Genomic DNA, 15344 nt, shown 5'->3' on the forward strand with positions numbered 1-15344 from the left:
TTCAGCCCCGCTAGCCTGAGAAGGTGCACTACACTGAGTACATAGTAGTGAGCTCCCTGGGGAAGAGGAACACTCTGCCGTACAAGAAACACACTCTTTGCCTGACATATTGTAAATGTGACAGCGCACACACACAGACAAAGAGCCCTTCCAGGGAGACACAGAGGTATTTGGAGCCAGCCCCATACCGCGCCCTTATTGCTAATGCCAAGCTTAGCCGGGTCGCAGACTAAGTACACAGATTGGGGACTTAGTACACTAATAATCGCTCCCCCCCTACTAGGAACCCCTGGTACCGCTGAGGAAATCTGGAGTCACACCGGAGGAGCTGCGCATCCCTGTCAGTCAGCGTCTGTGTCCACTGCAGAGGGAAAATGGTGCTGGTGAGCTGCTGGATCCTCTCAAAGTAAAGCCCCGCCCCTTCAAAGGAGGGCGGTCTTCCCGCTTTTTTTTTATACTGGCTGGGGTAATTTGTGCTTAAAATGGAGACAGAACCGTTTTAAGGCTTTGTTTGCCAGTGTGGGTACTGTGTACAGTGTACTGAGACGCAGTTGTGTACTGAGTCTGCAGACGCAATCCACCCCAGTTAGAAGCCGTGCGTCTCCGTACCCTCATGCCACCATAATGGCCGGCGACCCGCTTACCAACATGCTGGCTTAGTACTCACCACTTTATTCTGGCTCTGTTAGGGGTGGCGGCGTGCTGCGGGAATGTACGCTCGCCGTAGTGGGGCTTGCGAATAGTTCCCTCAGGAGCTCAGTGTCCTGTCAGCGGGGAACAGGACCATTAACCCTTCAAGAGGTTGGTGTCACCCCCTAAGTCCCATGAAGCAGGCAGGCTGGTGCCATCCAGTCCTGCCTGAAAATAACAAACAGAAAAATAAATGCAGAAAACTCTTCAGGAGCTTCCATAAGTGTGACCGACTCCTCCAGGCACATTTTCTAAACTGAATCTGGTAGGAGGGGCATAGAGGGAGGAGCCAGCCCACACTATCAAATTCTTAAAGTGCCAATGGCTCCTAGTGGACCCATCTATACCCCATGGTACTAAATGGATCCCCAGTATCCTCTAGGACGTAAGAGAAAACTAAAAACGATTATCTGATCATTTTATTATAGGCACAGTCGTTCGTGCTTGTTATTGGTGTAATCTATTTGCTATTTATCTTCGGAGAATGAGAATCATCCCTGTCATCATAATATGAAAATTCAGTAATTTTGAAAATAAGTATCTTCATTAAGCCCTATACCCGACATTTCGAAAAAGTTTTAAAAATAATCTAAAAATAACAAATAATAGTCAATTATTCATAGTCTTTAAGGTGACTGACAATATTACCTATAAAAGTACGTTTTTACTATTATGGACATTATCTTGATGCAAAAATATTGTCATTCACCATATAAGGGGAAATTGTGAATTAAACATTATCGTCATACCAGATACTATTAGCTTAACATTTAAATGTTAATTTGTATGAACTATTCTGTATAATTATTTTTACCTTTTCCACGTTCAAAGACGAAGAAGTAGCCACAGATGAAAAGCGTTGGATGAAAGTTTTATCATTATCACACCAGTGAACAGGCTTGATAAGACTTTTTGTTGATATTTCTATGGTACAAAGATATCGTTGTGAAAATTAATGTTTTGAACATTTGAAAAATTGTTTTATTAATTACGTTTTTAGAATCTAATAGGGCCGAAACACACGAGGCGGCTGGCGCCGCCCGGCAAACACCCGGCCGGCTTTAAACCGCTGCCGTGATGTAAAGACACATGCAGCGCAATGTGTCCTTACACACGGCGCGGTCCCGGCCCGGCTGCCGGGTTGCAGCCGGGTCTCACCACTGGAAGGTCCGGCTGCCGTGCCAGCGCCGGGCCGTCTTTGCAGCCAGTAAACCGTGTGTGTGAAGGGGAGCTTTCACACACAAGGGTTTTTTCTCAAGCCGTGTCTGATGCTGCGCATAGCATCACACACGGCTCAAAGCCGTCCTGTGTGACAGACTCTGCCGGTTTCTCCCGGATGGCAAAAAGCCGGACAAAGTTTGTCCGGCTTTTTGCCTTCCGGGAGAAACCGGCCGGTGTGTTACAGCCCTTAGGTGTGTTGGAAATATGGCTATATCAGTCTATCCTCTTCATTCATTCATAAGAAAAGGTGTATTTACTCTAAGGTTATAGTGGGAACACTTATACAATTTAATTAGAGTACTCCTCAAAAAAAAATTCCTATATCAACTTTCTAGGCCGATATTGGCAAGGGGCCTATTTTTGGGGAATCTGCCAAAACATTAGATATAACTTTAAATATAATCTTGAAAATTGGTTATATATAATCACTGTGGTAGCTGTTCATCACGTGTATATATAATAGCACATTAAGGAACTTCTGACCTATTGACATGTGTATTTATAATACAGGTTGAGTGTCCCTTATCCAAAATGCTTGGGACCAGAGGTATTTTGGATATGGGATTTTTCCGTATTTTGGAATAATTGCATACCATAATGAGATATCATGGTGATGGGACCTAAATCTAAGCACAGAATGTATTTATGTCACATATACACCTTATACACACAGCCTGAAGTTAATTTTAGCCAATATTTTTCATAAATTTGTGCATTAAACAATGTGTGTCTACATACACACAATTCATTTATGTTTCATATACACCTTATACACACAGCCTGAAGGTCATTTAATACAATATTTTTTATAAAATTGTGTATTAAACAAAGTTTGTGTACATTGAGCCATCAGAAAACAAATGTTTCACTATCTCACTCTCACTCAAAAAAGTCCGTAATTCGGAATATTCCGTATTTCGGAATATTTGGATATGGGATACTCAACCTGTACATGTATGAGTACAAGAATAAGATTTTACTTACCGGTAAATCTATTTCTCGTAGTCCGTAGTGGATGCTGGGGACTCCGTAAGGACCATGGGGAATAGACGGGCTCCGCAGGAGACATGGGCACTTTAAGAAAGAATTTAGATTCTGGTGTGCTCTGGCTCCTCCCTCTATGTCCCTCCTCCAGACCTCAGTTAGAGAAACTGTGCCCAGAAGAGCTGACAGTACAAGGAAAGGATTTTGGGAATCCAGGGTAAGATTCATACCAGCCACACCAATCACACCGTATAACTTGTGATAACTTTACCCAGTTAACAGTATGAACAATCACAGAGCATCAGATAAACTCTGATGCAACTATAACATAACCCTTATTTAAGCAATAACTATATACAAGCATTGCAGAAGAAGTCCGCACTTGGGACGGGCGCCCAGCATCCACTACGGACTGCGAGAAATAGATTTACCGGTAAGTAAAAATAAGAATTTACTCACCGGTAATTCTATTTCTCGTAGTCCGTAGTGGATGCTGGGACTCCGTAAGGACCATGGGGAATAGCGGCTCCGCAGGAGACTGGGCACAACTATAAAGAAAGCTTTAGGTCTAACTGGTGTGCACTGGCTCCTCCCACTATGACCCTCCTCCAGACTTCAGTTAGGATACTGTGCCCGGAAGAGCTGACACAATAAGGAAGGATTTTGAATCCCGGGTAAGACTCATACCAGCCACACCAATCACACCGTATAACTCGTGATACAATACCCAGTTAACAGTATGACAACAACTGAGCCTCTCAACAGATGGCTCAACAATAACCCTTTAGTTAAACAATAACTATATACAAGTATTGCAGACAATCCGCACTTGGGATGGGCGCCCAGCATCCACTACGGACTACGAGAAATAGAATTACCGGTGAGTAAATTCTTATTTTCTCTGACGTCCTAAGTGGATGCTGGGACTCCGTAAGGACCATGGGGATTATACCAAAGCTCCCAAACGGGCGGGAGAGTGCGGATGACTCTGCAGCACCGAATGAGCAAACTCTAGGTCCTCCTCAGCCAGGGTGTCAAACTTGTAGAATTTAGCAAATGTGTTTGACCCCGACCAAGTAGCTGCTCGGCAAAGTTGTAAAGCCGAGACCCCTCGGGCAGCCGCCCAAGAAGAGCCCACCTTCCTCGTGGAATGGGCTTTCACTGATTTAGGATGCGGCAGTCCAGCCGCAGAATGTGCAAGCTGAATCGTACTACAGATCCAGCGAGCAATAGTCTGCTTTGAAGCAGGTGCACCCAACTTGTTGGGCGCATACAGGATAAATAGCGAGTCAGTCTTTCTGACTCCAGCTGTCCTGGAAACATAGATTTTCAGGGCCCTGACTACGTCCAACAACTTGGAAGCCTCCAAGTCTGTAGTAGCCGCAGGCACCACGATAGGTTGGTTCAGATGAAAAGCTGATACCACTTTAGGAAGAAACTGGGGACGAGTCCTCAATTCTGCCCTATCCATATGGAAAATCAGATAAGGGCTTTTACATGACAAAGCCGCCAATTCTGATACACGCCTGGCCGAAGCCAAGGCCAACAACATGACCACTTTCCCTGTGAGATATTTCAATTCCACGGTTTTAAGTGGCTCAAACCAATGTGACTTTAGGAAATCCAACACCACGTTGAGATCCCAAGGTGCCACTGGAGGCACAAAAGGGGGCTGAATATGCAGCACTCCCTTAACAAAAGTCTGAACTTCAGGTAGTGAAGCCAGTTCTCTCTGGAAGAAAATCGATAGAGCCGAAATCTGGACCTTAATGGAACCCAATTTTAGGCCCACAGTCACCCCTGACTGTAGGAAGTGCAGGAAACGGCCCAGCTGAAATTCCTCCGTTGGGGCCTTCCTGGCCTCACACCACGCAACATATTTTCGCCATATGCGGTGATAATGGTTTGCGGTTACTTCTTTCCTAGCTTTAATCAGCGTAGGAATGACTTCCTCCGGAATGCCCTTTTCCTTCAGGATCCGGTGTTCAAACGCCATGCCGTCAAACGCAGCCGCGGTAAGTCTTGGAACAGACAGGGCCCCTGCTGCAGCAGGTCCTGTCTGAGCGGCAGAGGCCATGGGTCCTCTGACATCATTTCTTGAAGTTCCGGGTACCAAGCTCTTCTTGGCCAATCCGGAACAATGAGTATAGTTCTTACTCCTCTTCTCCTTATTATCCTCAGTACCTTTGGTATGAGAGGAAGAGGAGGGAACACATAAACCGACCGGTACACCCACGGTGTCACTAGAGCGTCCACAGCTATCGCCAGCGGGTCTCTTGACCTGGCGCAATATCTTTCTAGCTTTTTGTTTAGGCGGGACGCCATCATGTCCACCTGTGGCCTTTCCCAACGGTTTACAATCAGTTGGAAGACTTCTGGATGAAGTCCCCACTCTCCCGGGTGAAGGTCGTGCCTGCTGAGGAAGTCTTCTTCCCTGTTGTCCACACCCGGAATGAACACTGCTGACAGTGCTAACACGTGATTTTCCGCCCATCGGAGAATCCTTGTGGCTTCTGCCATCGCCGTCCTGCTTCTCGTGCCGCCCTGTCGGTTTACATGGGCGACCGCCGTGATGTTGTCTGACTGGATCAGTACCGGCTGGTTTTGAAGCAGGGGTTTTGCCTGACTTAGGGCATTGTAAATGGCCCTCAGCTCCAGAATATTTATGTGCAGGGAAGTCTCCTGACTTGACCATAGTCCTTGGAAGTTTCTTCCCTGTGTGACTGCCCCCCAGCCTCGAAGGCTGGCATCCGTGGTCACCAGGACCCAGTCCTGTATGCCGAATCTGCGGCCCTCTTGAAGATGAGCACTCTGCAGCCACCACAGCAGAGACACCCTGGTCCTTGGAGACAGGGTTATCAGCCGATGCATCTGAAGATGCGATCCGGACCACTTGTCCAACAGGTCCCACTGAAAGGTTCTTGCATGGAACCTGCCGAATGGAATTGCTTCGTAGGAAGCTACCATCTTTCCCAGGACCCGCGTGCAGTGATGCACCGACACCTGTTTTGGTTTTAGGAGGCCTCTGACTAGAGATGACAGCTCCTTGGCCTTCTCCTCCGGGAGAAACACTTTTTTCTGTTCTGTGTCCAGAACCATCCCCAGGAACAGTAGACGTGTCGTAGGGACCAGCTGTGACTTTGAAATATTTAGAATCCAGCCGTGCTGTTGTAGCACCTCCCGAGATAGTGCTACCCCGACCAACAACTGCTCCCCGGACCTCGCCTTTATCAGGAGATTGTCCAAGTACGGGATAATTAAAACTCCCTTCTTTCGAAGGAGTATCATCATTTCGGCCATTACCTTGGTAAAGACCCTCGGAGCCGTGGATAGACCGAACGGCAACGTCTGGAATTGGTAATGACAATCCTGTACCACAAATCTGAGGTACTCCGGTTTCGGTACCACAAACATTGTGGAATAGTAACCCCGTCCTTGTTGAAGTAGGGGCACCTTTACTATCACCTGCTGGGAATACAGCTTGTGAATTGCCTCTAACACTGCCTCCCTGCCTGAGGGAGTTGTTGGCAAGGCAGATTTGAGGAAACGGCGGGGAGGAGACGTCTCGAATTCCAGCTTGTACCCCTGAGATACTACTTGAAAGATCCAGGGATCCACCCGTGAGCGAGCCCACTGATCGCTGAAATTTTTGAGACGTGCCCCCACCGTACCTGGCTCCGCCTGTGGAGCCCCAGCGTCATGCTGTGGACTTAGAGGAAGTGGGGGAGGACTTTTGCTCCTGGGAACTGGCTGTATGCTGCAGCTTTTTCCCTCTACCTCTGCCTCTGGGCAGAAAGGACGCGCCTTTAACCCGCTTGCCCTTATTGGGCCGAAAGGACTGTACCTGATAATACGGTGCTTTCTTTGGCTGTGAGGGAACATGGGGTAAAAATGTAGACTTCCCAGCTGTTGCTGTGGAAACGAGGTCCGAGAGACCATCCCCGAACAACTCCTCACCCTTATAAGGCAAAACTTCCATGTGCCTTTTAGAATTTGCATCTCCTGTCCACTGCCGAGTCCATAACCCTCTCCTGGCAGAAATGGACATTGCACTTATTTTAGATGCCAGCCGGCAAATATCCCTCTGTGCATCCCTCATGTATAAGAGTGCGTCTTTAATATGCTCTACGGTTAGCAATATAGTGTCCCTGTCTAGGGTATCAATATTTTCCGACAGGGAATCTGACCACGCAGCTGCAGCACTGCACATCCATGCTGAAGCAATAGCTGGTCTCAGTATAACACCTGTGTGTGTATATATAGACTTCAGGATAGCCTCCTGCTTTCTATCAGCAGATTCCTTCAGGGCGGCCGTATCCGGAGACGGTAGTGCCACCTTCTTTGACAAGCGCGTGAGCGCTTTATCCACCCTAGGGGATGTTTCCCAACGTGACCTATCCTCTGGCGGGAAAGGGTACGCCATTAGTAACCTCTTAGAAATTACCAGTTTCTTATCGGGGGAAGCCCACGCTTCTTCACACACTTCATTTAATTCCTCAGATGGAGGAAAAACAACTGGTAGTTTTTTCTCTCCAAACATAATACCCTTTTTTGTGGTACCCGGGGTAACATCAGAAATATGCAACACATTTTTCATTGCCTCAATCATATAACGTGTGGCCCTATTGGAAGATACATTAGTCTCATCGTCGTCGACACTGGATTCAGTATCCGTGTCGACATCTGTGTCTGCCATCTGAGGTAGCGGGCGTTTTAGAGCCCCTGATGGCTTTTGAGACGCCTGGGCAGGCACAGGCTGAGAAGCCGGCTGTCCCATATTTGGTATGTCGTCAAACCTTTTATGCAAGGAGTCGACGCTGTCGCGTAATTCCTTCCACAGAACCATCCACTCAGGTGTCGACCCCGCAGGGGGTGACATCACATTTATCGGCATCTGCTCCGCCTCCACATAAGCCTCCTCATCAAACGTGTCGACACAGCCGTACCGACACACCGCATACACACAGGGAATGCTCTGACAGAGGACAGGACCCCACAAAGCCCTTTGGGGAGACAGAGAGAGAGTATGCCAGCACACACCAGAGCGCTATATAACACAGGGATCCCACTATAAATGAGTGTTTTTTCCCTTATAGCTGCTTATATTATATATATATATATATATATATATATATATATATACTGCGCCTAAATTTAGTGCCCCCCCTCTCTTTTTTACCCTTATGTAGCTTGACACTGCAGGGGAGAGCCAGGGAGCGTCCTTCCAGCGGAGCTGTGAGGGAAAAATGACGCCAGTGTGCTGAGGGAGATGGCCCCGCCCCTTTTCCGGCGGACTTCTCCCGCTTTTTCTGGAATTCTGGCAGGGGTATTTTTACACCTATATAGCCTTCCTGACTATATATGGTGTAGATTTGCCAGCCAAAATGTATTATATTGCCCTCAGGGCGCCCCCCCCCAGCGCCCTGCACCCATCAGTGACCGGAGTGTGAGGTGTGCATGAAGAGCAATGGCGCACAGCTGCAGTGCTGTGCGCTACCTTGTTGAAGACAGAAGTCTTCTGCCGCCGATTTTCCGGAACACTTCTTGCTTCTGGCTCTGTAAGGGGGCCGGCGGCGCAGCTCCGGGACCGAACCATCGAGGTCGGGTCCTGTGTTCGATCTCTCTGGAGCTAATGGTGTCCAGTAGCCTAAGAAGCCCAAGCTACCACCAGTTAGGTAGGTTCGCTTCTTCTCCCCTTAGTCCCTCGCTGCAGTGAGTCTGTTGCCAGCAGATCTCACTGTAAAATAAAAAAACTAAAATATACTTTCTTTCTAGGAGCTCAGGAGAGCCCCTAGTGTGCATCCAGCTCAGCCGGGCACAAGATTCTAACTGAAGTCTGGAGGAGGGTCATAGTGGGAGGAGCCAGTGCACACCAGTTTGACCTAAAGCTTTCTTTATAGTTGTGCCCAGTCTCCTGCGGAGCCGCTATTCCCCATGGTCCTTACGGAGTCCCAGCATCCACTTAGGACGTCAGAGAAATCTTATTTTCTCTAACGTCCTAGTGGATGCTGGGGACTCCGTAAGGACCATGGGGATTATACCAAAGCTCCCAAACAGGCGGGAGAGTGCGGATGACTCTGCAGCACCGAATGAGCAAACACAAGGTCCTCCTCAGCCAGTGTATCAAACTTGTAGAACTTTGCAAAGGTGTTTGAACCTGACCAAGTAGCCGCTCGCCAAAGCTGTAATGCCGAGACCCCTCGGGCAGCCGCCCAAGAAGAGCCCACCTTCCTTGTGGAATGGGCCTTAACTGATTTAGGCAGCGGCAATCCAGCCGCAGAATGAGCCTGCTGAATCGTGTTACAGATCCAGCGAGCAATAGTTTGCTTTGAAGCAGGCGCCCCAAGCTTGTTGGAAGCATACAGGAATAAACAAAGATTCTGTTTTCCTGACCTTAGCCGTTCTGGCTACATAAACCTTCAAAGCCCCGACTACATCCAGTGACTCGGAATCCTCCAAGTCAGTAGTAGCCACAGGCACCACAATAGGTTGGTTTATATGAAAGGATGAAACCACTTTCGGCAGAAATTGTGGGCGGGTCCGCAATTCTGCTCTATCCGCATGGAAAACCAGATAAGGGCTTTTATGTGACAAAGCCGCCAATTCTGACACACGCCTAGCGGAAGCCAAGGCTAATAGCATGACCACCTTCCACGTGAGATATTTTACTTCCACCGTTTTGAGTGGTTCAAACCAGTGTGATTTCAGGAAACTCAACACCACGTTAAGATCCCAAGGTGCCACTGGAGGCACAAAAGGGGGCTGAATATGCAGCACTCCCTTTACAAACGTCTGAACTTCAGGCAGAGAAGCCAGTTCTTTTTGAAAGAAAATGGATAAGGCCGAAATCTGAACCTTAATGGAACCCAATTTAAGGTCCAAAGTCACTCCCGACTGTAGGAAATTAAGGAAAAGGCCCAGCTGGAATTCCTCCGTAGGGGCATTCCTGGGCTCACACCAAGCCACATATTTCCGCCATATACGGTGATAATGTTGAGCCGTCACATCCTTCCTAGCCTCTATCAGCGTAGGAATGACCTCATCCGGAATGCCTTTTTCTGTTAGGATCCGGTGTTCAACCGCCATGCCGTCAAACGCAGCTGCGGTAAGTCTTGGAACAGACAGGGCCCCTGTTGCACAAGTCCTGTCCTAGAGGCAGAGGCCACGGGTCCTCTGTGAGCATTTCTTGCAGATCTGGATACCAAGTCCTTCTTGGCCAATCCGGAACAAAGAGTATTGTTCTCACTCCTCTTTTCCTTATGATTCTCAGCATCTTGGGTATGAGAGGAAGAGGAGGAAATACATAGACCGACGGGAACACCCACGGTGTCACCAGTGCGTCCACAGCTATCGCCTGAGGGTCTCTTGACCTGGCGCAATATCTCTGCAGCTTTTTGTTGAGGCGGGATGCCATCATGTCCACCTGTGGCAGTTCCCACCGACTTGCAATCTGCATGAAGACTTCTAGATGAAGTCCCCACTCTCCCGGGTGGAGGTCATGCCTGCTGAGTAAGTCTGCTTCCCAGTTGTCCACTCCCGGAATGAACACTGCTGACAGTGCGCTTACGTGATTCTCCGCCCAGCGAAGAATTCTGGTGGCTTCTACCATCGCCACCCTGCTCCTTGTGCCGCCTTGGCGGTTTACATGAGCCACTGCGGTGATATTGTCTGACTGAATCAGAACCGGTTGGTCGCGAAGCAGGGACTCCGCTTGACGTAGGGCGTTGTATATGGCCCTTAGTTCCAGGATGTTGATGTGAAGGCAAGTCTCCTGACTTGACCACAGCCCTAGGAAATTTCTTCCCTGTGTGACTGCCCCCCACCCTCGGAGGCTTGCATCCGTAGTCACCAGGACCCAGTCCTGAATGCCGAATCTGCGACCTTCGAGAAGGTGAGCACTCTGCAGCCACCACAGGAGAGACACCCTGGCCCTGGGGGATAGGGTGATTAACCGATGCATCTGAAGATGTGATCTGGACCACTTGTCCAGTAAGTCCCATTGGAAGGTCCTCGCATGGAACCTGCCGAAGGGAATGGTCTCGTATGATGCCACCATCCTTCCCAGGACTCGAGTGCAGTGATGCACTGACACCTGTTTTGGTTTTAATAGATTCCTGACCAGTGTCACGAGCTCCTGAGCTATCTCTATCGGGAGATAAACCCCTTTTCTGGTCTGTGTCTAGGATCATGCCTAGGAGAGGCAGATGAGCTGTAGGAACCAACTGCGACTTTGGAATATATAGAATCCAGCCGTGTTGCCGTTACACTTCCAGAGAAAGTGATACGCTGTTCAGCAACTGCTCTCTTGATCTCGCTTTTATGAGGAGATCGTCCAAGTACGTGATAATAGTGACACCTTGCTTCCGCAGGAGCACCATCATTTCCGCCATTACCTTGGTGAATATTCTCGGGGCCGTGGAGAGACCAAACGGCAACGTCTGAAATTGGTAATGACAATTCCGTACCGCAATTCTGAGGTACGCCTGATGAGGTGGATAAATGGGGACATGAAGGTATGCATCCTTTATGTCCCGAGTCACCGTAAAATCTCCCCCTTTCAGGTTTGCAATGACCGCTCTTAGCGATTCCATCTTGAACTTGAACCTTTTCAGGTATATGTTCAGGGATTTTAAATTCAATATGGGTCTGACCGAACCGTCTGGTTTCGGGACTACAACATGGTCGAATAATAACCCCCTCCTTGTTGAAGGAGGGGAACCTTGACCACCACCTGTTGAAGATACAATTTGTGAATTGCAGTTAACACTGTTTCCCTCTCGTGGGGGGAAGCCAGCAGGGCCGTCGGTGAGAGGGCATCTTCTCAAAGTCCAGCTTGTATCCCTGAGACACAATATCTATTGCCCAGGGATCTAACAGGGAGTGAACCCACTTGTGGCTGAACTTACGAAGGCGTGCCCCCACCGGGCCTAGCTCCGCCTGTGGAGCCCCCAACGACATGCGGTGGATTTTTGTAGAGGCCGGGGAGGACTTCTGTTCCTGGGAACTAGCTGTGTTGTGCAGCTTCTTTCGTCTGCCCCCGCCTCTGGCAAGAAAGGACGCACCTCGGACTTTCTTGTTTCTTTGTTCGAAAGGCTGCATTTGATAATGTCGTGCTTTCCTAGGCTGTGCAGGAATATAAGGCAAAATATCAGAATTACCAGCTATAGCTGTGGAGACCAGGTCTGAGAACTCTTCTCCACACAATCCTCAGCCTTCCATATGCCTCTTAAGTCGGCATCATCTGTCCATTGCATATTCTACAGGACACGACAAGCAGAAATCGACATAGATTTGACTATAGGACCCAGTATACTCATGTCCTTTTGGGCATGTTTTATATATATATATATATATATATATATATATATATATATATATATATATATATCTCTTAAGACAGCATCTTTAATATATATATATATATATATATATATATATACACATATATATATATATATATACATACATACATACATACATACTAGGGTCTCAATCTCTGCTGATAAGGTACCTGTCCACGCTGCCACAGCGCTATAATCCCATGCCGACACAATCGCCGGTCTGAGTAGTGTACCAGAATGTGCACGCTATCTGCAGGATCCCTGAGAATAGCTGTTACGTCAGGGCTACCTTTTGGGCAAACGTGACACCCTAGGGGAAGATTCCCATCATATCCTGGCCCTAGTTAGGAAAGGATACTGCCTGAGAATTCTTTGTGGGAAACTGCAGTCTCTTGTCTGGAGATTCCCGCTCTTTTTCATCATGAGAGGAGGGAAATTTACCTCAGCTTTCTTCCCCTTAAACATGTGTACCCTTGTGTCAGGGACAGATGAGTCATCAGTGATATGCAAATCATCTTTTATTACAATAATCATATATTGAATACTTTTCTGCCATTTTGGCTGTAACTTTGCATTATCGTAGTCGACACTGGAGTCAAACTCCGTGTCGATATCAGTGTCTATTATTTTGGATAGTGAGCATTGAGAGACTCTGAAGGTCTCTGCAACATAGGGACAGACATGGATAGATTTCCTGTCTGTTCTCTAATCTTTTGTGCAATAAATTCACCTTAGCACTTAATTACACATATCCAAACAGGTGTCGGCGTTGTCGACGGAGACACCCTCTCACACACATATTTGCTCCATCTCCTCCTTAGAGGAGCCTTTTACCTCAGACATGTCGACGCACACGTACCGACACACCACACACTCAGGGAATGCTCATCTGAAGACAATTCCCCCATAAGGCCCTTTGGAGAGACAGAGGGGTAAATTTACTAAGCTCCCGATTTTGACCGAGATGCCGTTTTTTCATCAAAGTGTCATCTCGGTAATTTACTAAGCACTAATCACGGCAGTGATGAGGGCATTCGTAATTTTTTGCAAGTTCAGGTAAAAAATTACGAATGAATACACCATCGGTCAAAACGCGGCTGTTTAAGTATGAATCTCGGTCATTTACTAAGAAGTGCAAAGCAAAAAAAGAACAAACACTGCCGTGAAAAATTACAACTCGTAAAAAAGTACTAAAAAAAAACAGACCTGCTTTTTTTATTCGTGATTGGATAGGCATGCACGGATCCATGAGATCCGTGCATGTATATCAGTGGGAAGGGGTGGGAAAGTGCTTATTTTTTCAAAAAAAAATTGCGTGGGGTCCCCCCTCCTAAGCATAACCAGCCTCGGGCTCTTTGAGCCGATCCTGTTTGCAGAAATATGGGGAAAAAAATGACAGGGGTTCCCCCATATTTAAGCAACCAGCATCGGGCTCTGCGCCTGGTCCTGGTCCCAAAAATACGGGGGACAAAAAGAGTAGGGGTCCCCCGTATTTTTAAAACCAGCACCGGGCTCCACTAGCTGGACAGATAATGCCACAGCCGGGGGTCACTTTTATATAGTGCCCTGCGGCCGTGGCATCAAAAATCCAACTAGTCACCCCTGGCCGGGGTACCCTGGGGGAGTGGGGACCCCTTCAATCAAGGGGTCCCCCCCCCCCCCAGCCACCCAAGGGCCAGGGGTGAAGCCCGAGGCTGTCCCCCCCCCCATCCAATGGGCTGCGGATGGGGAGGCTGATAGCCTTTGTTGTAAAAGAAAAGATATTGTTTTTAGTAGCAGTACTACAAGGCCCAGCAAGCCTCCCCCGCATGCTGGTACTTGGAGAACCACAAGTACCAGCATGCGACGGAAAAACGGGCCCGCTGGTACATGTAGTACTACTACTAAAAAAATACCCAAAAAAAGACAAGACACACACACCGTGAAAGTATAATTTTATTACATACATACACACATACATACATACTTACCTTAAGTTCCCACGCAGGTCGGTCCTCTTCTCCAGTAGAATCCAAGGGGTACCTGTTGAAGAAATTATATTCACGAGATCCAGGGGTCCAGGCTCCTCGGGAAATCCAGGGTTAATCCACGTACTTGACAAAAAAAAAAAAAAACGGTGTCCCGACCACGAACTGAAAGGGGACCCATGTTTGCACATGGGTCACCTTTCCACGAATGCCAGAAAGCCACTTTGACTTCTGTCTAAGTGGGTTTCTTCAGCCAATCAGGGAGTGCCACGTTGTAGCACTCTCCTGATCAGCTGTGTGGTCCTGTCCTCACTGACAGGCAGCACACGGCAGTGTTACAATGTAGCGCCTATGCGCTACATTGTAACCAATGATGGGAACTTTCTGCCCTGCGGTTGACCTAAAGTGACGTCACCGCTGAGCTGAAAGTTCCCATCATTGGTTACAATGTAGCGCATAGGCGCTACATTGTAACACTGCCGTTTGCTGCCTGTCAGTGAGGACAGGAGCACACAGCTGATCAGGAGAGTGCTACAACGTGGCACTCCCTGATTGGCTGAAGAAACCCACTTAGACAGAAGTCAAAGTGGCTTTCTGGCATTCGTGGAAAGGTGACCCATGTGCAAACATGGGTCCCCTTTCAGTTCGTGGTCGGGACACCGTTTTGTTATTTTTTTCAAGTACGTGGATTACCCCTGGATTTCCCGAGGAGCCTGGACCCCTGGATCTCGTGAGTATAATTTCTTCAACAGGTACCCCTTGGATTCTACTGGAGAAGAGGACCGACCTGCGTGGGAACTTAAGGTAAGTATGTATGTATGTGTGTATGTATGTAATAAAATTATACTTTCACGGTGTGTGTGTCTTGTCTTTTTTTGGGTATTTTTCTAGTAGTAGTACTACAGGTACCAGCGGGCCCGTTTTTCCGTCGCATGCTGGTACTTGTGGTTCTCCAAGTACCAGCATGCGGGGGAGGCTTGCTGGGCCTTGTAGTACTGCTACTAAAAACAATATCTTTTCTTTTACAACAAAGGCTATCAGCCTCCCCATCCGCAGCCCATTGGATGGGGGGGGGACAGCCTCGGGCTTCACCCCTGGCCCTTGGGTGGCTGGGGGGGGGGGACCCTTGATTGAAGGGGTC

General features: G+C 48.1%; 1 long non-coding RNA gene across 2 annotated transcripts in view; it reads right to left on the minus strand.

Moving 5' to 3' along the window:
* The window catches only part of LOC134928015 (uncharacterized), a 133289-nt gene that overhangs the window by 39951 nt on the left and 77994 nt on the right, over positions 1 to 15344 (minus strand). For both annotated transcript variants that reach the window (XR_010177807.1, XR_010177806.1), the window contains exon 2: positions 1505 to 1614. This is a non-coding gene — a long non-coding RNA (uncharacterized LOC134928015). The remainder of the gene's footprint in view (positions 1 to 1504; positions 1615 to 15344) is intronic.

This window comes from Pseudophryne corroboree, chromosome 5 (assembly GCF_028390025.1).
Source record: "Pseudophryne corroboree isolate aPseCor3 chromosome 5, aPseCor3.hap2, whole genome shotgun sequence".
NCBI lineage: Eukaryota > Metazoa > Chordata > Amphibia > Anura > Myobatrachidae > Pseudophryne > Pseudophryne corroboree.